At 38.3% G+C, this 22,484-nt stretch overlaps 1 protein-coding gene across 1 annotated transcript in view; it reads left to right on the top strand.

Moving 5' to 3' along the window:
- The window catches only part of shank3a (SH3 and multiple ankyrin repeat domains 3a), a 223,719-nt gene that overhangs the window by 22,857 nt on the left and 178,378 nt on the right, over positions 1-22,484 (top strand). Inside the window, exons 2-5 of the mRNA XM_082542543.1 lie at positions 733-861; positions 1,271-1,355; positions 1,490-1,670; positions 1,856-2,305. The gene's annotated coding sequence lies outside the window, so the exon portion shown is untranslated. The remainder of the gene's footprint in view (positions 1-732; positions 862-1,270; positions 1,356-1,489; positions 1,671-1,855; positions 2,306-22,484) is intronic.

The raw sequence follows: 22,484 nt of genomic DNA, 5'->3' as shown, positions 1-22,484 counted from the left end.
TACTACTAGTCTCATGAAAACAGTGCTTTAGTCATCAGACAATAACCAGTGGGTTCCAAGTTTGGGCCCTATGGTTTCCACTTTTAAGTATAGATGTTTATGTATGCAGTTAGACAAAGAGGTCACAGTCAAATGGACACACACAAAATAATAATTAGAAAATGCAGATATAAAGCCAGTACCTTGTAAATTGTTCCAACAGGAGAGAAGAGATTAACATGATTTGCATTAGCATATTTCTAAAAGAGAGGAAGAGCTGCCTTTCCACCGGCAGTTAATTGACTCAATTTCAAATGCATGCATTGCCCTCTCCCTTTCTTTATCCCCCCACCCTCCCTGTCACCCTCTGGGCTGAATTAATGAGAGATCAGTGAAAGGATGCTTACAAGATTAACAAATGCCTCAACACTTAGTCAGTGTATATGAGTGTCATTGGAGGCCTCTGTTGTCCCAAAGGGGCTGTGAGGATTACAGCAGCATACAGTATTGTTTGATTGATGTGTTATGTAAAGGAATTACTAGGGTGTATAGCAAATTATATAGAGGCCATGAAGTAATAGCTGTCTATCCTCTATTTGTCTTTTCTGGACAACACACCTAATACTGACACCAAATTCATTAATGTTCTCTACCAAAGTGAATCTTATTATCATAAAGTAATTTGTGTTTTTTTTTTAATGGGCAAACTTAGTCAGCTTTTTATTAAAAAGATGTTTGGGGTTTTTTTTACAGGTTTTTTTCAGGTGCCTTATGTCACTGTTTCCCCAAGATTTTCAAGCTTTTGGGATGATTTTAATGAAGAAAATGTTTATACAAAGCCTGTCATCTGAAACCGGGATTACCCTTTCATATAAAATGCAGGTTAGTGTTGAGATAGATTTTTTTTTTCTTGTTAGTCTCATTGTTATACTCATACACGGTACTGTACCACTTTGTATACATACCTAGGGAATTCAAATACAAAGTTATATAAGACTGTTTAAAAGTCTTGAGCCACCCCTCATTTCTTTAGAATGGAAAAGTGGAAATAGTTGTAAGTAATTTATTGAAATATGTGCAAGCCTAAATGAAAATGGAGCCTATAAGTTAAAAACTATTCTAAAGAGCTTGAAACTCAGTACTTGGTATGACCAGCTTGAACTCTTTTGAAGTTTTTGTGTAGTTTCTTTAACTTGTCTTTGGAATAATTCTCCAGAATTCTTGAAGGACATTCAAAGCTCTTCTTTCGATGTTGGCTGCTTTTTGTTCTGTACTCTTAATATGATTCCAGAGTGCTTCAGTAATGTTGAGGTCCAGGCTATGAAGAAACCAGTTTATGGCTGGTAGAGTGTTCCACTGTGTGTTTTCATGTCCATGTATCCTTTTACTGCATTACTACTGTGTGTTATTATTGTCATGCTGAAAAATGATAATTTTTTCCAATGTTTCTTGCAATTTGGCATAAATTGGTACCGTCTGTGAAAGTTGAAATTTCTTAGGTACTGAATAGCAGACAGCCACACTGTACACAACGATTGGCTGGTGTGTACTGCGTCTTTGCCTTAACAAGCGAGTAGAGCAAAAAATGGTGATTTATGACGAGAAAGTGCTCTTGAAGCACACTGGGACATGTAGCTCTGCAGGAAATGCGGTTTTATCGTGTTGGATTTTTTGGAAGCAAGGCAGCAAAGGTAAGATAGAATTTATGCTTATGGTTTTCAAACTTAAAGCCTAATTTTGTTGTTCTTTTGTTGCTGGTTCAGTGAGTTTTGGTTGGAGCCCGCTCTTTAATTGTTTGTTGCTTTTGCCGTGTTTGGTGGTCATGGAAATGGTTTTGTAAGTTTTTAGCTGATATTCTGACATTTCTGTACCATAGATGTCTGCATTTAAACAACAGACCTGGTGGTGCAGCCCTTGAAACCATAACCTTCCCCCCTTGGGCTTAACAGATTAAGAGTTTTTTGCTTGGGAGATGGAGAACAAAAGAAAACAACTGAAGAAAGTATCGCAGATGAACAGTCTCTGAAAGTCATGTAGGAAAAAATAGGAAGTAGAAAGAAATCCAGCGAAGACCTGACAGAGGATGCGAGAGATTCATCTGGTGCTTCAGTTGATCCAGCTACTCTTTACTGAACCCTCAACAGAACTGGTCTCAGTGGAAAAAAGAAGGCATTCTTAAGAAAGGGGGAAAAAGGAGAAAAGATATGACACATTACACAAGAATCATTCTCAAAATAAGTGGCACCAGGTCTTACAGAGCGATGTGAATGACAACTGACAAAGAATTGTCAATCTGCACAAAGGAGGTCAGGAGAGAGATCCAACAGTAAGTTTCAATCCCATGTTTGTTTGCACATTTCAATAAATATTCCAATTTTCTTATCAAAATATAAAGATAGAAGAGAGGCTCAAGATTTTTGCACTGCATATTGTTATAGTTTCAGTAAAGAGCAGGTCTTAATCAATCAATATACTGCTGCATTCAGCTGGGCCATTTTGGGACTGATTACTTTGAATAATGAGATTCTTAGAGCTCAATTCAGGTGCCCTTTATGATTAATTGAAAAGGGCCATGAAGTAATGAATTTAAAGTTACAATAGAAATACAATAAAGGTGTGTTTATTAAATGGCCCCGTGCACCTACTCACACAAATATTTACGCACCCACACAGCAAGTGTTCCCTCAAGTTTAGGAGAGCAGTGAGTAATTAGCATTGGCAAAAGGCATTGACACTACAGAGAGAGATCCATTGAGATACTCCACTGAATTATTCCAACTAATTAGTTTCTCTCTTAGACCTATGGGAGCTGTGCATGGATTTAATGTGGTTCACATGTATGTGTGAATTTGAGTGAAGCATGTAATGTACTGTAATTTTTGTGTGGAAGAGATACGCCTGTGTTGTTTGTCTCCCTGTGCCAAAGGGAAAGCTGTTGCAACAGTCTGTGTCTGGCAGAAAAGAAACTTCAAAAGCTTCTAGCAAGCTGGAGGCACACATACTCGCTAACGGCTACACACAAGACCAGTTTTAAATTCCTTTGAACACTGAATTACTTCAGCACTCTCTAAATTTAACAGTTTTGTGACTGTAGTCTTTGGTTGGTGTAATGGGTATTTCCTATAGCCTTGAGGTTGAAGCTTGTGTGAATCAGCAGCCTTTTGTATTAGTGGTAGCAGGTTTAGGTATTAACTAGCTTAACCTAAACCCAGTTTCCTAAAATTTTGGGATGTTGTTAACCCAAATTGAATTTCATTTAACCATACAAAGAAATAAATGAATATATGGGGTTGAGGTTTCCTGTGTTTAAAAGCTACAGTGTGAGATTATTACCAATATTATTACCATTATTAAGTTGTAGCCACTTGTCCATTTGCCTCGCGCCATAGCCCAGAGACCAAACAGCAGCTTCAGTGGGAGAGTTTGCAGTATTTAAGCCATTGGGTTAGACATGACCAAGAGAATGATCATTTTCATCATCATGGCATTGTGAATTTGTTACCCAGGGTCTCCCTGTCAGTGCTTATTTATAATGTAACATCCTTAGGCAGCTAAAATATATTGGGAGCAAATGTGTAGATGGAAATGTGTGTGTGTGTGTGTGGTTGGCTCAGTCTTAGTGTTAGCCCTGTGACTTGTGCACTGTACCCTGCCCCTTGCCCTTGCCTATGACCTCAAGTTAGATAAGTGGTTATGAAAATGGATGGAAAGATAGACGGGTATCTGTGTCATTTTCTTCCTCATATGAAGTTACCAAGGAACTTGTGACAGATTTTCAAAGCCGTTTTTTTGCATATCATTACCTAAGAAAGATTCTCCATATTATTTACATTACAGTTTACAAGGCTGCCTGGTCTTGAAGTGACCACTACAGGTTATAGAGGAACGGAGCTCCACTCTCATACAGAAGGACTGCATGCTACAGAAGTTCGTTCTGATGAAGCAAGTGTTTACAAGATTGGAAAGTCCCGCGTTCAGAAAATTGGACTGACTTCTGATCACTTTCCTGGGAGACGTGTTCTCTCATTTCAAAACTTGCTAGGAAAGTATGAGTTGAGCATTCAGGTTAAAATTAAATTGGACTTCAGAAATTGTTTTTCCAGGGCAAAAATGTAAATGATTGATTCCTCCATTTGTAACAGTCCCTTTTAATTAAGCAAAGCATACGCTTTAAGTCCACGTAGTTCATCTTTGCCCTTCCTAGCGGAGAGGCTATGGTATTTTTGTTGCCTCTATTATAGGGAAGAAAAGTGCTTGATGTGGTATTGACATGAGAAAAGTGCCCTCACTCCTGGTCATAAACTCATACTCTGTTCAGTATATTAGTTATTGTAATCGAGTTGTATATGAAGGTTATATTTGAAATAATATATCGCATTATAATAAGTTAAGTTTTACAATGCTGTCAGTCAAATTGACAGACTACTATATAAGAAAGTGCTGTCACGGTCGCCGAACCACTCCGTATCTACGTGTGTAAAACCTCACTCTCGCACCCCCAGAGTTGTGCGAGAGTGAGGTGAGGTCAATTTAAGGACAAGACCCTTCAACCCACACCTTTCACATCCCAATGGCCAAAACCTTGACTGGGCGGCACTGTGACAGTAAGAATAACTAGATTGAATATGAAGGTTGTTGCATCACTAATGCAAGAAAGGTGACTGTGGTCATTTCCATAGAGGAATTCTGTCAGCGAGAGCTTAAAAAAATGAGTTCTGTTAATTTGAATTAGAATTACAAATGCTTTTTTAATTTCAGAAGTTGAAATTACTCTGTTAAAACATTAAAAAAAACTTAGGTCAATAAAAAATACAATATTACAGAACAGAAAGCTTTAAAAGCTAAAACCTGACATTAAAGAAGGAGTTTGTTTCAACAGAAAATACAAAAATGTTTTGTTTTGGGGGGTTTTTCCAAAAAAAGAAGAAACTAAAATCTAAATATGATACAATACAGTGGCAAGAGACAGAGGGGAAGACAAGCAGGACAGGAATGCAGGTCAGATTCGAACCCGTGTTGCTGCACTTAAGTTGTGAGTGGCCATAGGTGAAAGTATGAGTGGGTGTCTGCATCCCTGTGATAACCCCATTACCCTGAATTAGATAAGCATGAAAAAATGGATGTTTGGATCTGTCCTTATTCTCTTAGCGGAGACAGATGTTAGAGAAAGCATTCAGCTGCAGTGCAGAGGGTGCGCCAGTAATTATCCATAATCATTTTAGGAGTTTGGTTTAAAGCTGTGATTTGTGACGTATTTAAATGGCATTCATCCCCCTTATTTCCCTTTTTGTGCTTACACATCTCACTGGTTTGACAGTGATATGCTAATTTCATGAAATTATAATTAAATGCAAAGTTTCAAGGATTTCCCCTCCATCAAAAAACTTGCTATGTTTTTTAAGAGTTTCACTTCCTGGTTAAAAATGTGCTGTTTTTAGTTGGTCGAGACAAGTTGACAAATGAACCCAACTCTGTGAAAATATCATATTTTCCAATTTATGCTACTATGATAATAAATCATCTTGAATATTTGATACAAACACTATTCATAGCATTAATATTATTTACTGTTTGCAGAGTGTCAATAGGGACTTTCGTACCGTTGACTGGTTTTCTTTCATCTCTGTGTAACTGATAACAAATATGTTTAACTTACTGGAATATACTTCTTGAGTACATGAATATAAATGTTCTAAAGTGTTACATTTTTAAAATTTATGCCATTTAAAATTATAGCTATGTACAGTGGGGCAAAAAAGTATTTAGTCAGCCACCGATTGTGCAAGTTCCCCCACTTAAAATGATGACAGAGGTCAGTAATTTGCACCAGAGGTACACTTCAACTGTGAGAGACAGAATGTGAAAAAAAATCCATGAATTCACATGGTAGGATTTGTAAAGAATTTATTCGTAAATTAGGGTGGAAAATAAGTATTCGGTCACCTCAAACAAGGAAAATCTCTGGCTCTCACAGACCTGTAACGTCTTCTGTAAGAAGCTTTTCTGTCCCCCACTCGTTACCTGTATGAATGGCACCTGTTTGAACTCATCATCTGTATAAAAGACACCTGTCCACAGCCTCAAACAGTCAGACTCCAAACTCCGCCATGGCCAAGACCAAAGAGCTTTCGAAGGACACCAGGAAAAGTATTGTAGACCTGCACCAGACTGGGAAGAGTGAATCTACAATAGGCAAGCAGCTTGGTGTGAAAAAATCAACTGTGGGAGCAATCATCAGAAAATGGAAGACATACAAGACCACTGATAATCTCCCTCGATCTGGGGCTCCACGCAAGATCTCATCCCGTGGGGTCAAAATGATCATGAGAACGGTGAGCAAAGATCCCAGAACCACACGGGGGGACCTGGTGAATGACCTGCAGAGAGCTGGGACCAAAGTAACAAAGGTCACCATCAGTAACACACTACAACGGCAGGGAATCAAATCCCGCAGTGCCAGACGTGTTCCGCTGCTGAAGCCAGTGCATGTCCAGGCCCGTCTGAAGTTTGCCAGAGAGCACATGGATGATACAGCAGAGGATTGGGAGAATGTCATGTGGTCAGATGAAACCAAAGTAGAACTTTTTGGTATAAACTCAACTCGTCGTGTTTGGAGGAAGACGAATACTGAGTTGCATCCCAAGAACACCATACCTACTGTGAAGCATGGGGGTGGAAACATCATGCTATGGGGCTGTTTTTCTGCCAAGGGGACAGGACGACTGATCTGTGTTAAGGACAGAATGAATGGGGCCATGTATCGTGAGATTTTGAGCCAAAACCTCCTTCCATCAGTGAGAACTTTGAAGATGAAACGAGGCTGGGTCTTCCAACATGACAATGATCCAAAACACACCGCCCGGGCAACAAAGGAGTGAGAAGTAAGAAGCATTTGAAAGTCCTGGAGTGGCCTAGCCAGTCTCCAGACCTCAACCCCATAGAAAATCTGTGGCGGGAGTTGAAAGTCCGTGTTGCTCGGCGACAGCCCCAAAACATCACTGCTCTCGAGAAGATCTGCATGGAGGAATGGGCCAAAATACCAGCTACTGTGTGTGCAAACCTGGTAAAGACCTATAGTAAACGTTTGACCTCTGTTATTGCCAACAAAGGTTATGTTACAAAGTATTGAGTTGTATTTTTGTTATTGACCAAATACTTATTTTCCACCCTGATTTACGAATAAATTCTTTACAAATCCTACCATGTGGATTCATGGATTTTTTTTTCACATTCTGTCTCTTGCAGTTGAAGTGTACCTCTGGTGCAAATTACTGACCTCTGTCATCATTTTAGGTGGGGGAACTTGCACAATCGGTGGCTGACTAAATACTTTTTTGCCCCACTGTATGTGAGCATTTGTGGCAGCAAACAGCTGTTGGGTGTGTTATACATAAAAGCACACTGCTGACCTCATTATACTACCCCTGAAGACGCTCAGTGATTTATGTGGTAAACATCTGATTCATTGGTAGGGTGCTACACAGCGAGGTCGGTGCCTTAATGCAGCCCTCGTTTAAGCTGTGCAGTGAGGTGTTTTTTCTTACGCTTTTAATCTACAATACCTTTCAGTATTTTTTCTTTCTGTTCCTAGTGGTAGGTTTTTGAAGCAGGAAGAAAAGCATTGAATGCAACAGCTCTAAATTCACTGCCCATGGGAAAGAAGGGAATCATTTTTCTCAGCTGGCCGTTAGGCTGAAGAGCTACAATTTCACATTCAGGCAAATGCACAAACGTACTCACACACATACAGTTACACTCATGGGCAGCGATACACGTGTATATAAAACACACACAGATACATACACAAAGTCACAGAGAGCTCTGTGGACTCACAAGTGGAGGTATTAGGTCATTATTGTAGCTTTAGAGAAATGAACACTTCATCTCCAACCCCTCTCGAGCAGCTATTGATCAGGCTTCCCCCTGTAGAGTTGTGTTTTTCAGTTTCAGGGCATTTTGCCTCCTCAAGGAAATGCCAAATGTGAGCTATCAATTAGAATTTGACTAACATGCAGCCTCCACATGTTTTTTGTTTTGATTTTTTTAATGTGACATTTTAATACTTTATTTGATCGTGATAATGGATTAAAACAGGGCAATGGCTAGCAGAAAATGGTTTGGACACCCTGGAATTGAACCAGAGACTCTCTGCACAGGGTATTTGTGCACATGTTTTATGTACTCTAATCACTCAGCTTAATGAACGGCCTTGGGGGGTGTTACATCTTTAAGACCAGAGTGATGATAAGCTCAAACATTATCAGTTCTGGTTATGGCACCAGAGAAACCCAAAAAATAGATTTCCTATTTATTATTGCTACATAAATCTTGCACGTTATATCTCACCAGTTCTGTTTCTAATTTGCAGTAAGAGATTAAGTAATTTGTCTATGATACATTTCTCTGTTTCCGATCCAGAAAAGATGTATCTTTCCTGACAGTCAAAGAGAAAACTGAACATTCAAAAGTGTTCTGCACTTTACAAGAGTGAGTTTTGACAGGCCGCAAAAAAACATCAATCTTCTCCAAACATGCAAAAAAGATCCATCATATACAGACTGATCTTTGCTTAGCTGATAGTCTTGCAGCTCTTGGTATATATTTATGCTTATTGCTTTGATTGGGTTGACTAAATTATGCAAACATGAAATAATGATTAAAAGTAACTACATACTGTGTAACAGCTTGTCTGTTCATATATTTAGCACCAAATATTTTTCAAAATGCTCAGAGGAGGAGTGAAGCACTCAAAACCCTTTTACTTAAAAACATTTGAATTGTAAACAGTAAAAGAAAAAGTTGCACACACATTATTTTTCCAAGTTCATGATTCTAACTGCGCCAGAGAAACCGCTGGTTTTAACCTAAGTGTCTTTAATTTGGCTGGACGTGTAGCTGGTAGCTAGCCAAGACTCTCTGCAGTTAAAAGGAGAGACAGAGAGACGCTGCCATTGCTTTGCATGTACTGGGCCTTTATTTGGTTGCAACAAACGAGAAATTAAAAGACAAATAAAAAGTCTTCTTCGGTTGCTGCAGTTCATCATACTTTTAATGCTGAATTCTAATGAATTTGTAACTAAGAGAAAGTTCTTGCTTCTATATTTTGTTATATTGCAAACATCATCACATATTGTATATTAAAAATGTCAGATTATGTTACAAGTTTATAAAAGTACATGAATAAGTGACTTACTAGTTCAATATTAAGTATCCATACTGTAAATAGACAATGGATATATTCTCTGTGATGTCAGCCATTTACTTTATGGGTACTTCCTCTAGTGACGTTTTGATTGATGCCATGTTTGTTTCAAAATTAGTATCAAAATGACGACAATAGGGTGGACTGCCAAGGTATTAACTGATGCTTATTAGCCTGGTTACTGTGAGTGCAATGTATATGTATATGGTTATACACGCTAATTACTGCATGTAAATGAAACACTATAAATTTGCTCACTGAAAAAGCAGCTATATTATGTGTCAGATAATTGCATCCAGTGACTCTAATTAACTCAAGTAATGAGCAGCAGACAGACTAGTTGTAACTCACCTGACTCTCAAACTGGCCACGCCCTTAATAATATAATTTAGACAGGTTTGTTGATACTTTGAAAATGAACCTACCTGGGTTGCAGTTTTTGGTACTCCTGTGTTATTTTTTTTATTTTCAGCTGTCCTTTGTGCAATTGAAACTTAAGGATATCCATGCCAAGTATTTACTTTTATTAGCCAACGTTTAATACTGTTATTGCTGCCATCAAACACTATTATCCGATCTTATTTGATACACCAGCCAGCCTCCCCTTTCCTAGACTACCAGTTCACATTGCCCCCATGCTATACTTTTAATCCACAGGAAACACTGTGGGAAAGTATCTTCACTCATGTGCATTTGATGATGAAGTTATTTTTACCCACACTTATTATTCCCAACATCATAAACTATCCAATGACCTGGGCCAACTGCCAAGACTGTCAATGCAGTGTAATAGGCAATTTATAAGCAAGTGTATGTGTGTGTTTGTGTGTCAGTAGGTGAGACAAAGTGGGAATGCGGGGATTGGGAGTTACTAGGTGACTCACAGTGTTTGTCTTTTTATTACTGTGCGTAAGTGGCCTGATAGCAAATTATGTACGCCCTACATTATGTTAAAAAATATTTTTAGATGTTCATTGGTATTAATAATAAACTCTAAATACATAGGGAGATATGAAGACAGCAATAGCTGTGGTCTGGTTCTCTGTGGCTTCGCAGCCTGTAGTTCTGAGAATGAGCTTTTACACCCAATGCCCTGTGCAGTCATGTTTGATATGCTGCTTCTCTCCCCATTGCTCAGCTCCTACTGCTGTACTGTAATTACTGCGCTTGGCAGACAGTCACGACACATCGACAACAGACGAGTTTGGGTGTAGGGAGGGGATAAGCAAAAGAAAAGAAAGATGTGGGGGTGGGGATGGGTGTTCTGAGGGAAAAGAGTATCCCAGTTTTTTCCTACAAACTCTCACAGAAAAGCTGCATCACTGTGAAAAGTTTAGCTCTTGAGTAAGCCACACAGGACGAAAGGTAACTTGTATTCATGTGGAAAGATTGACTGTGTATTCATATGCATAGTGTTGTATGTTTTATGTCTGTTTAAGAGGGTGTCTTAGTTAGATTTTTAGCAGAGAGAAAACATTTTCTAGGTGAATACATATTGGAATAATGATGTCCTTGGAGAATTATGGCACTCTTCTTCAGTGTTGGGGTCATTTCTCAAGTAATGTATTATACATAACTTCTTACTTTTTATAAAATGCAGTAAGTTACTTAATTACTTGCCAGAGAACGTGACTTGTTACACTACTTGTTAAATATTTTTCTCATTACTCCATAAAATAAACTAAAACCCATTGTCACATAATTACCAGTTAACAGTATAAAGATGAGGCTACAGCTCCACACACCACCGCAAATCCTCAAAATGAGGACACACATACAATCTTTTTTTTTTGTATTTACGTATGGACACAAAGCCAACAACACAAAGCAACGTTGAAAACCAGCACACAGACTTTAAAGTGATCACCACGGTGACTCTGCTTTAGAAACATGAACAGATGGAGACAGAGGCTGCTGCCTGACTGCCTGTCACTGCTTTTGTTACCTGTTGAAGTTCAGGCTGTGGCCGCTGAGCTGGGGGTCGGCATACACTTAACTTTAAAATCACTCTGGGTTCTTGGCTAGCTTTGTGTTTGCATGCTTGCAAATGTCTATTAGCATTGTAATCCAGTTATTTCTGTCTTGAATGCTGTTTGCCCCTTCCATCACTCTCTTATCCTTTTGTGCAATAAAAGTAATGTCTCTACTCCCCAAAAACTGTACCTCTTCATCATTTTCCTCCTTCCGCTCACGAACCGAAATCAGCTGTTTCATCAGCTGATTTTATCAGGCTGGATGTGACAAAGGAGGACATTAGAGATAGGGTGAGCTGTAGGCAGACGTAACATATTGATCAAACAACTTTAGAGTCTGAAGACGTTTTTCATAATCCTTTGAGCAAACAAAGGATGAGTATGAGCCAGCAGTAGAGGAAGTGTAACACCAATTGAGTGTTCCCATATAAACTTTAATGAAGTGAATAAAATGGATATGCTGTCTTATACAAAAAGAAAAAAGAAAATTGTCAAAAGCTGAAGAGGCAATCAACAAATTATGAAGAGAATCCATCGATTTTAAGATCCTTTGTTTAAGATCCAGACTCTCATACCTGGTAAAATTGCAAGAATCTGATGAAAAAGAAACATTGTGATCTTTGACAAACTCCAAGTGGCCTCTCAAAAAGGCTCCTATATAACTCCCTGAGAATCACCTAATTTTGTTTGCTAATCCACATGAGTAAACGTGGATCCTTTTTTGCTATTGACGATTGATAAATTTTGGGGTTTCTGTAGTGAAGCAAGGCAGAAAACAGAGAACCACTGCAGGCAAGTCACATTGTGTCACAGCCTTTGGAGTCCTTCACAAAAAACTGACTCTACAAGCTATTTAGAGGTAACCATGAGAATTGTGAGAACTGTTCTGGCATTTTTACATGAAAAAGGTTATTTAAATTTAAATACATTCCCTGAAACATATTCCTTTCACCTCTGTCTTTGAGAGAGAGGACACCTGACGTGCCACTGCAGCTTTAAACCTTTGTGCTATCAGCTCCTGATTATGTTTCTGTATCATTAAAATCTGACTTTAAAATCAAATCACCATTATTGAAATCCAAGCTGCGTTAATGCCACTGGCCTAGGGAGTTGAGGCAAATCTTTTCATTTGCAAGTTTAAGAGATTGGCTCCTCCAAATAGTAACTCTTTTCTGAAGTGTATGGACATGTTTAAGAAAGATGATTTTTTCTCCTTGCTGTGAATGGCAACTTCATGCTCTGTGCATGATCTTCTTACTGAGGATATGGAGTAGTGGTTTATATTCCGATGTTGCCTACTTCCAAGGTGCATGAAGAAGAGCCAGCATCTAAAGAGACTGAAGGTCCAGCAACACTTGCAGTATGAAGAACAACTTTATTGCTTGAATAATGTGTTTCAGCGTGTAGCCTTCAATGGACTCATGCTTCCTACATACAGGAATACTCACCAGCTCTGGGGAAAAGATGAACTCAGGTTAACATGAAAATACTGGAAAAAAACAAGCTTAAGAGTGATAACCACTTTTGACTGGGTCACCTTTTACCACGAGGAAGTATACAGCCATGAAAACAGTCTCTGGTTGCCTATTGGGGGCTAGCCATATCTCAGCTCACAGTCACTTTTCACCAAATCCGATGAAACTTGTTAAGATTGGAACAAACAGCTCAAATCCAGGTGTGGACATACCTATCCAAATGTACAGACATACCTAAGAAGACTCAAAATTGTAATAGGTAAACAAATAAAGCCTTTTGTAAATGACTGAATTAAAGGATCTATATACTAAAAGCCTGCTTTTCTAAAAGTGGCATTTTTGCCCATTTTAATGTTAATCTATAAAATATAACATTCAAAAGTGAAAGAGTTTGAATGCTTTATGAGATTCAGTGTAGCTTCATTTGTTTCCAGCAGCAGCTGCAATAACAGAATGCAGTCATGCAAATCATTGCTAAATTCACAGAAATCTGGTTCATTTACTCTAGTCATGTGGCTAAGACTTTTTGCAACAAGCAGCCATATCTAGGAACTGTTGTAATAATGTGTGGCTGTTATGATCTACCATTTCCCCTCCTCTTTCCATTAGTCGCAGTGATTGGGATGGGTCGCAACTGAAGCAGAGAGGAACAGTGCAAAAAAGGTTGTTAGACGCACTGACTAATGCATCTGCTGAGTTACATAAAAACCTAGGAAAGTCTTTCCACAAAGACGCATGTTATTTGTGTCAGCTCAGAAATGATCACAAGAAGTTGGATCCAGTCACAGCAAAAGATATGTTAATAAAGGACCATCATTCCCCTGGTTACTATCTGTAATAATTTACAGATCTCTGACATCACACATGTAAGCTGTAGTGAAAATAAAATCACTGTACCTTGGCCTAATTACTTTCTTCTTTAATTCTTGGCTATAATTTTAATAACGTCAGTTATTTAATTTCAGGCTTAGGTGATTGGTATGTCCATATTGCACTTTCTCTGTGAAAATTGAAACTTTATCTTCATCCTTGTGTGCTGTTTGTGCAGTGCATGCTTTAGCTACCACTTTCAAACCAATTAAGAGCTGAGGGAAAGTCATGTAATTTGCTTCAAGCCATCTACCTCAAGGGTTTTAGTTTGATTAATTAACTGCAGGTTATTGTGTTATAGGCCTGCATGTTTCATAAACACAAATGGAAAGGTAGCTTTGATTGCCCCAGTGTCACCCCCACGTGCAACGCGTGACTTCAGTGGGGATGATTTGACGTCTAGCTTCCAGGACTTTTTTTGCATTCACCCCCTTCTCTCATTGTATGCTGTCTAATGAAGATAGCATTTAAAATGCGATGCAAAAGTCTGACACCACTAATGATAATACTGTTTTTTTTTCTACATGGTGGTATAGTGGTTAGCGTTGCTGCCTAAGAGAAGGTCCCCCGTTTGTACCTCCTGGTCGACCGGAGTCTGTGTGGAGTTTTCATGTTGCACATATGCCTGTGTCGGATTTCTTCAGGTACTGTGGTTTTCCAAAGACAATGCTTATTAGGTTATCTGGTGGCTTTAAATGTGGATGTCATGCTAAGTTGGATAAAATGCTCAGAAAATGAATGAATGGATGGATGTTCACATCATTTTAACATTTATCGCACCTTTGCTCCTTGTAAGCCACCACTACGTCTGGTTGGTTACTGAGCAGCTGCTTGTGTGTCTGGAACTTAAAATCCCACAGGATCCTGTGCTGTCTCTCAAGCCATTTCAGCGATGTGTTCCATTGGGACTTAGGGATTTGTAACCTACTCTCAACGCAGATGTTCCTATACACTATTTCAACAACATGGTTATACCTCTCAGCATATGCTATCAGTGTTTGCGCGTTACACCCAGCAGTTATGTGCTGGATTGTGTCATGAACAAATTTACTTGGAGAATAGGACCTGTATTCATGGATGACCTTGTGTCCTGTGTGCTGCTGCAGAGAGTGTCCAGCCTTCATGTTGCTGGTTCTTAGAGTTTCTGTATTTGTTGCTATGATGAGAGCTTCTTTGCTGTCTGTCAGGCTGTCCTTTTTAAAAATGTATTATAATGTCACCCACTTCCATATGTCCGTATGAGGGGAATTAATTTTTCCTTTCACAAATACATTTTCGGTCAACAGATTTTTGCCATGTGTGATCTCTCATTCCTTCTGTTGCTCCCTTTGATGCCAGAATCAATAGTTGTCATCCAACTCCAAAATTAAAAAAAAATAAGTTAGACTAGTTAATATAAAACAGTCTTTTTTTAAAAAACAAACAAACCATTGTTTCCCATATTCATCAGTGGTTAAAAAAAAAGAAACAATATTAAAGAAACCAAAGAAAAATAGTGAGTCAAAATGAAGCTTAAAAGTCAAAGAAATAATACAAACCTCTGTGAAACAAAAATGTGTCCTCACAGGAAAGTCTCTTGGATTATTTATTGAACAAAAACACAAACTGTATATTTTTCACTTTACTTATGTGACTTATCACTGCAAAAGCTTCAAAAGCTGTTGTTCTTTCAATTCTAAGTTTTTCCCAAAATATTGAATGTCTAATATAGGACATCATATATTAAAGCTAATATAGGGACATCTAAACATCAATAAAAAAGATGAAAGTGTGGCCTTTTTAAAAAATTAAAGATTGCTGAACTGGGCTTATGGTCATGCATACCAAAGCATACTGACTTATCTCTAACTCCATTTTCATGTGCTGATTTTCTTGATTTGGAGCTAACATCACAACATTTTAGTCATCCTTTGTAGTGTGAAAAACAGGCTTAATGCCTTGTGACAGTATTCTGTGCCAAAAATCTGAAACCCTACCGCTGTAACATATATTTGATAGCATTAATTAGAGTCTGGCACAGTGACATCCTTGACCTCCCCAGCATCCCCAGTCTGCCTTTTAAGAGCTGTGGTGGTGTGTGGAGAGATAATGCAGTGTATGGTACGAAACAGGTCTAATTGGCTGCCAGGCTTTATGAAATTCTCTCTGGGGAGCCCCATTGATTATTAATAGGCAGACTGCATCAAAGAATCCACTCCAGCAGCATCCCTGGAAACACATAGATCAACAGATACTGTATATTCGCAATTTTCTGTGGTCATACAGAGGGAATTTATAAACAGAGAGAGACAAAGAGATGGGGAAAGAATGACTTTTGTGAGAAAAAAGGAGAATAACCACAAAGACAGGACGCAAGGGTTTGATACAACAATGGTTGTTAGTGTACTTCTGTTTTCTTATGAATCCCTTTAGAAATTTTTCATTGATGGCTATCCTCCATAACTGTGTGTGTCTGTGTGTGTGTGTGTTTTATAAAGAAAGGAGGCTGGTGGGAGGGTTCTCCACGAAACCAGAGAGGACATATATACTCTGAAGCTAGCTAAAGTTTTTATTAGTTTATTACCACCTTCAATTAATTTTAATACTTTTACTCATTTACAACTTTTACATTTACAAAGGCAGAGCTCAACTTTGTAGGGATTTGTGATACACACTAGAGGAGCATACATGTGTTTGACACACAGAAAAGTGACACAAAATCTGTCACTTTGAGTCAGTTTTATTTCCTATGTTTAGTTGACAATAGTTCTTTGTGTTAAAACAACGCTATTCAATAGGATATTGAAAAGTTCATCTTTCCTACACAATGTAATCTCTGGTCATGGTATTGCAAAAGCTGAAAGTGATAGTCAGTTTCAGATTTGTTGGTTGCACTGTAACTGTTTCAAGATGCAGAGGTGGGGGGTAAAAATATTTTAACATAGGCAGGGACATGAGGGACTGGAAGACGCCCTGTAAGCATGTGTCTGTAAGTGAATTTAGTCCCACAAACAAGTGTTAAAGATTTCTAAAAATCCTTTCTTCAGAGCACAGAAATTGCTGTGTTATCAATCGAACGCAGTCTTTGAAATGTACAAAAAAAAGATGCTAGAGGTTTTCCATAACACAAACATTCTCTCTCAGTTTTTTTCCAGTTCTGTCAGTGAGGTGATGGATTCAAAAGATTTCTAACTTACCAATTAAATCAAGTCACATATAGGTATTATCACTCACAAACACAATAACAGTATAATTAGCCTGCTGTGAGCTTGGTGATATTATTGTAGTTTTTCACATATTACAGAAATAGAGAGAGAGAGAGAGAGAGAGAAAGGGGAGGAGCACTGCTTGCTGTGTCAGCCCATGTGAACTGGATAGAGACAGCAGCTTTGGGATACGGTGCAGATACTGTAGAATATTGATTCCAAAAGCTTTTAGCGCATGGCTAATTTTCCATGTTGAGCCTCTGTGTGTGGTCCTGGGCTCTGGATGAGTCAGGCAGTGTTTTATTTACATTGAGTGGATAATCCATATGAACAGTATGTGTGTTGGTGCATCTCAGAGAAAGACACAGAGATTGTGTATCTGTCTCATAATACTTTGGATGATTCAAAAGACAGTGATCCATAGATGCTAATACACTGCATATACATCATCCAGACAACATGTGATGTGTACCACTTTCCAAATTGCAGATCACTGTACACAGCTACAAATGCCCATCTTAGTGCCTTTTGTCACTTGCATACTGTACTCTAGAAGATCAAGGACAAGGAGGTTCTTAACTTCAAGAGATGCTACATACGACTTATACCGGGGAGGGAGGTGGCTGTGGAGAAACACTCTCTCTGAGTTGTTCTCGATCTCTTCCTCTGGTACAACAGGGAGGCTTGCACACAGAGAGAGGATGCCCTGACCCTCTGTGGGGAACTATGAGGAGGTTTGTATGAGAACTGAGATAGAGTCTTAGGTACTATGCATCATGAAGTCTGGGGGAAAAAAGCATGCGTATAATAAGTATATTATTATACGCATTATATTATATAAGTGGGAAGCTCCACCTCTGCATGTATTAAAATAAAATAGTTGCATTTTTGGGAACTAGATCTTGTTTTACAGTGCTCCCCTGTTCCTCACTCATGTTACACACGACCAACAACCTTGCTTCTCAAACACAGTTGTGTCCGAGAATCCTCAAATGATAGTAACTAATACAGTACAATCCAAACGTCTTGAGACAACCTTCAAATGCTTATATTTTTGCTGCCAAAAAATATTAATGAATGAAGAATCACATTATAGAACCATAATGTTCTATGCATTACACCCGAGTGTTATGTAGCATATTCCCATCTTCTTCATCTTTGTCTTTTCTTTTTAGCTGCTCCCTTTAGGTGTCACCACAGCAGACCTCTATCTCACCCTATCCCTAGCATCCTCCTCTATCATCAACTCTCTGCCGGTCCTTCACTGCATCCATGAATGGTCCATGAGGTCTTCCTCTTTTCCATTCAGCATCCTTTGTCCAGTATATCCCCTTTCCTTCCTCTTCACACATCCAAAAAACATAAGCATTTTATCTGATATACTAATTTCTAATCTTGTACATCCTTGGTCACTCCCAATGAAAATCTTAACATCTGAAACTCTGTCACCTCCATCTTAGCCTCCTATCTTTTTGTTGGTGCCACCATCTCCTAACCACACATCATAGCAGGTCTCACTAGATCACAAGACTCTCAGATTGTGTTAACAATTTTGTTAAAAAGGCCACTTCTCTTTCTCCTGGAAACATCCATAACTCCATAAGTATTTTCTCTGGACCAACTACCTTACCATTCTGCATTCTCTTCATACCTGAGCTCACTTCCTCCTTACTAATACTGTGTATTTCCTTATTCACTAACTTTCCTTCATCTGTCCTCTTCTTTCTCTCATTTTCATCATTCATGAGCTCCTCAAAGTATTCCTCCTATCTTCTCCACGCACTCTCGTCAATCATTTGTACATTTCCATCTCTATCCTTCATCACCTTAACCTGCTGCACACCTTTTCCTGCCTTGCAAAGTGATGCAAGCCCTTTTCTCTTTCCTTAGTGTTATCTTATATATCAGTTCTGCTAAATATAAAGCTGCCTTGTTGCTTTGTGTGTTAGTCAACTTCCTACCTGTCCAATAGACTGGTAGCCAATAAAACTAATAAGAACTCATAAGAAATGAAATCGAATCAAAGCTTGATATATTATTCCAAACCATATTTATTATGCTAAGTTAAGTTAAGTATAATTGTGAAGCGGATGTCTAAGAAAATTAGATTCAGCATATTTATTCTATTTATTTTAAATTAAATTCCCACCGTCTTCTGAGCTCAATTGAAAGAAAGATTAGCCCATTACGTCTGACTGTGTTAAAAATCATCTCTGAGTTTCAGATAATGCAGAAACACCACAGCACACAGTTAAGACCACATCCTGTGTTTTTGTTTGATGCTACCAATGCGTCATCTTAATTTGGATTCCCTATGAAAGAAAGGGAGGTACTGTTGTAAGAACAGAAGAAAGAATAAATAAAAATGAAGAAAATGTCTTCTGGAACAGAGAGATAAAGTGTGTGTGTGCGTGTGTGTGCGTGTGTGTGTGTGTGTGTGTGTGTGTGTGCATAAATGTGGCCCTAGGTGACTTCAGTTTGTGAGTGGCCATGACATTTGCTTTACCAGGTGTAGAGGAGCGTGAAGCAGGCTCTGATGGGGTCTGTGAACAGTTATCACATTTACTCCAGGCCATGTGGCTATGTGTCTGAGTGTATGTAATCTTTCCCTCCCTCTCTCCCACCCTCTTTCAGGCTCTCCCACTCCCCTCTTTCTGTTGTTACCCCACTAACTTCCCCTTTTCTTCCATGCTTCACTTCTCTCTACTTTTTCTTGGCGCACTGACTATTTCAGTCACAATCCCTGCTTCTTTCTCTGCTTCATGCTACCTTTGCCCCTCCCTCTACCCACGCCTCAGTTTTGTCCAGCGTGGATGTTTTAGAGGGAAACAGGTAAAGGTGGCTGCTGGCTTGCAGTGGATTTTAGTTTAACTTCCTCTTGTTGAAGCTCGGCAGATGTTTCAGATACACACATACATTGAACTGGATCCATGCACACGCTGCTCTGTATAGTCATGAATTATTCACTTTGTTTTCACTGGACTGGAGCGCATGAGATGGTGTGAGAGGGGGTAGGGAGAAAGAGATCTGAGCTGAAGAGAGAGGAGCTGTTAGCTGAGACATGGGTGCTAGCCTCTTTATAATTCTAGACCATTCTCTTAATGCTCCCAAGATACGAGCGTAAGAGAATCTGGACTATAGTTTTAACCTGAATGTATGTTTTAGGTTAGCCAAGTTAGGCCAAGCCAACTTTATTTATAAAGCACTTTTAAAACAGCAACCAGTGACTAAAATGTTGAACATAGGAATAAAAACATGTTATAAGGGGGTTAGCACAGCATTTAGTTTCTGTTCAAATACAGAGTAAGGTTACAACTGATAATATAGAATATTCAGCTGTTGATAAGCCAATGTCATTTTTTTGCAAGCTAAAGTCAAGGTCCAGCTATTTCATTAAGTAGTTGAATCATTGCCAAGTACTCACTGAATATGTGCTTTTATCAGTAGCATAGCATGGGGTTAAACATATATGAAAGCTTGTATCTGCAAAGACTTTACAGTGCAGTAAGTTTTTAATTGTATTTTAATTAAGCCACAGTTTGTTTGTTAATTAACTTGGTTTCATATTTAGGGTCAAGTTGTATTTAATAAATACAAGAATTTCCATGAAAACAAGGAAATTGCTTGTTTTGTCTGGTAAGATGTCTAAAACCAAAAGCATTTTATTGTTAGTGATAACCAAAGGAAAACAAACAAAACCCAGTGCATCCTCACATTTAGAAGGCTGGTTGGTTGATTTGGTACTTTTCTTGGTACTCAAGCAGGTACCAAGTTTGGAATCAAAGTAGTTGCAGAAATGTTTTCTGTCCTCAGTGATTTTAGTTCACCAGCTATTTTCACAATAGTCACAAAGGTACCCTTTAAAAACATATGCAAATATCTAAAATATTGTAGGGTGATTGACTGTACAAGGCTGTAAAAAAAGCTGGAACATATTCTTTTATTTTTCAGTCTTAATTGTTTTTATTAAGTAAATGTGAACAACAAATGTAGAAAGCACAAGTTTCCAACAAAATGGAATAATAATAATAATAAAAAAAGAAAACAAGAAAAGGTGATTTTTACACATTATTTGACTTGAAAAACATTGTTTTTATACAGTATGTCGCAAACGTGATTAGGGCCTTTACTATGCCATATGGATAAGGTGACATCTGTCAGCGACGGGCGAAATAAATGGTTTACTGGTTTTAACCTTTTCATGCATGAATTATGACAACCTCAATCAGGATTTTTTCTGAAGTCTTTTTTATTCATCTTTAGGCATGAAAGGATGAATAAAAATACTGAATACTGAAAAAATCCTGATTGAGGTTGTATGAAGCACTTTGCAATGAAACACATTATACATCTATAGTAACATTAAAGGACCAGTGGGTGGCAGGGTATGGAGTGACACATCAGTGTCCAATGTAGTGGTTTATGTGCAAGTATACCATCAACACTGACACAAATAGCTTTAAATAGCTGTCCACTGTAGTGACCACTATGCGTGAAAGAGTTAAAGAGGAAGCTGAGAAGAATTTAAAATATTGCCTAAACCTATGATTGCTATTACCACTGGTTTATCTGTAAAACCAGAGAGGTTGGTTGGGAAAGGAAAAGTGAGCAATGCTGTAAGGGAAGAGGTAACGCAGGATTTTTCCATTCTGCAACAGGGGACGGCCGAGGACCTAAATCAAAATGTCAGCTTATGGATATGTGCAGACCAGTAGTGTAATGGTGGGTTTGGTAATGCAAGTTTCCTACTGACTTTACACCTCTGGACTAAAGATTTGTGAATCCTAGTTTCTTTTCCCACGCCACAGGAAAGAAGCAATGCTTTGATCAATTGACTTGAAGAATTGTTTCGATAAAATGAAAACATTAAAAACAGCCTTGATTAATTCTAAGGCTAAGAAGAAGACAATGGTAGATTACGCTGTCTTTGTAGGTCAGATTTAGTCTTAGTGATCAGAGGAAAAATAATTAAAGGACATTAGAGAAGTTAAGGTTCGGGTTACATTTACTGAAACGTTTACTGAACATTTATGAAAACATTTACCTTACTAGATAGAATAAGATAAGATATATATCAATTAATATCTTATAGAAAGAACCCAATCTGTCAAGGACAGGTAATTTTCCTGGGGTGGTATGAACAAAGGTGAAGACCTCAGTAAGATGGCCTGCAGTTCTGCTGCAAGAGCCAATAACAGTGGAGATAAAGGGCAGCTTTGGGTAGTCAATGAGATAGTACACAGTAAATAGTTGTACAGCATTTGTTCATGGAGATGCATAAAGTAATAAAAGCTTTACTTAAGAAGTCTTGATGCATGCTCAATCATCAAGGTAAGGAAATAATCCAAAAGTTGATTCTGGTCCTCTGAATGTAGCTTTTTCAGTAATGAAATCTAAGAAATTAACTTCTCACTAAGATCAAATCTACATAGTAGAGCAAACAGGTAATTTCATTCTGCTCTATCAAATCTAGTCTTCTGGTTTTAGAGTAGCATTTTTAAATAATAGTAAGAGTAATTTGAAAGAGTAAAAGAGTTAAAAGAGTGTGCATATTGGTGAAAAGGTGGCAGCCATTAAAAAATCCCTGTTATCCAACCAAAGTGCTAACACCCTATTAAGGAGAGTGGTCTGTAAGAACTGCATAATATTATTCTTTCTCAAAAGCTAACAGCTTGGTTCATGGAGGGTGGCAAAGAACCTTGTTCCGAGGAATTATTATATACCACAAATAATAGAGGAGCTAATTTATCATGAAATTTCTTCTAGAATTTGACAGGAAATCCATCAGGACTGGAAGCTT

Source organism: Aulonocara stuartgranti, assembly GCF_965226115.1.
Source record: "Aulonocara stuartgranti genome assembly, chromosome: 7".
Taxonomy (NCBI): domain Eukaryota; kingdom Metazoa; phylum Chordata; class Actinopteri; order Cichliformes; family Cichlidae; genus Aulonocara; species Aulonocara stuartgranti.
Note: the sequence above shows the minus strand (reverse complement) of the source record. Positions and strands in the feature narration are given on the sequence as shown.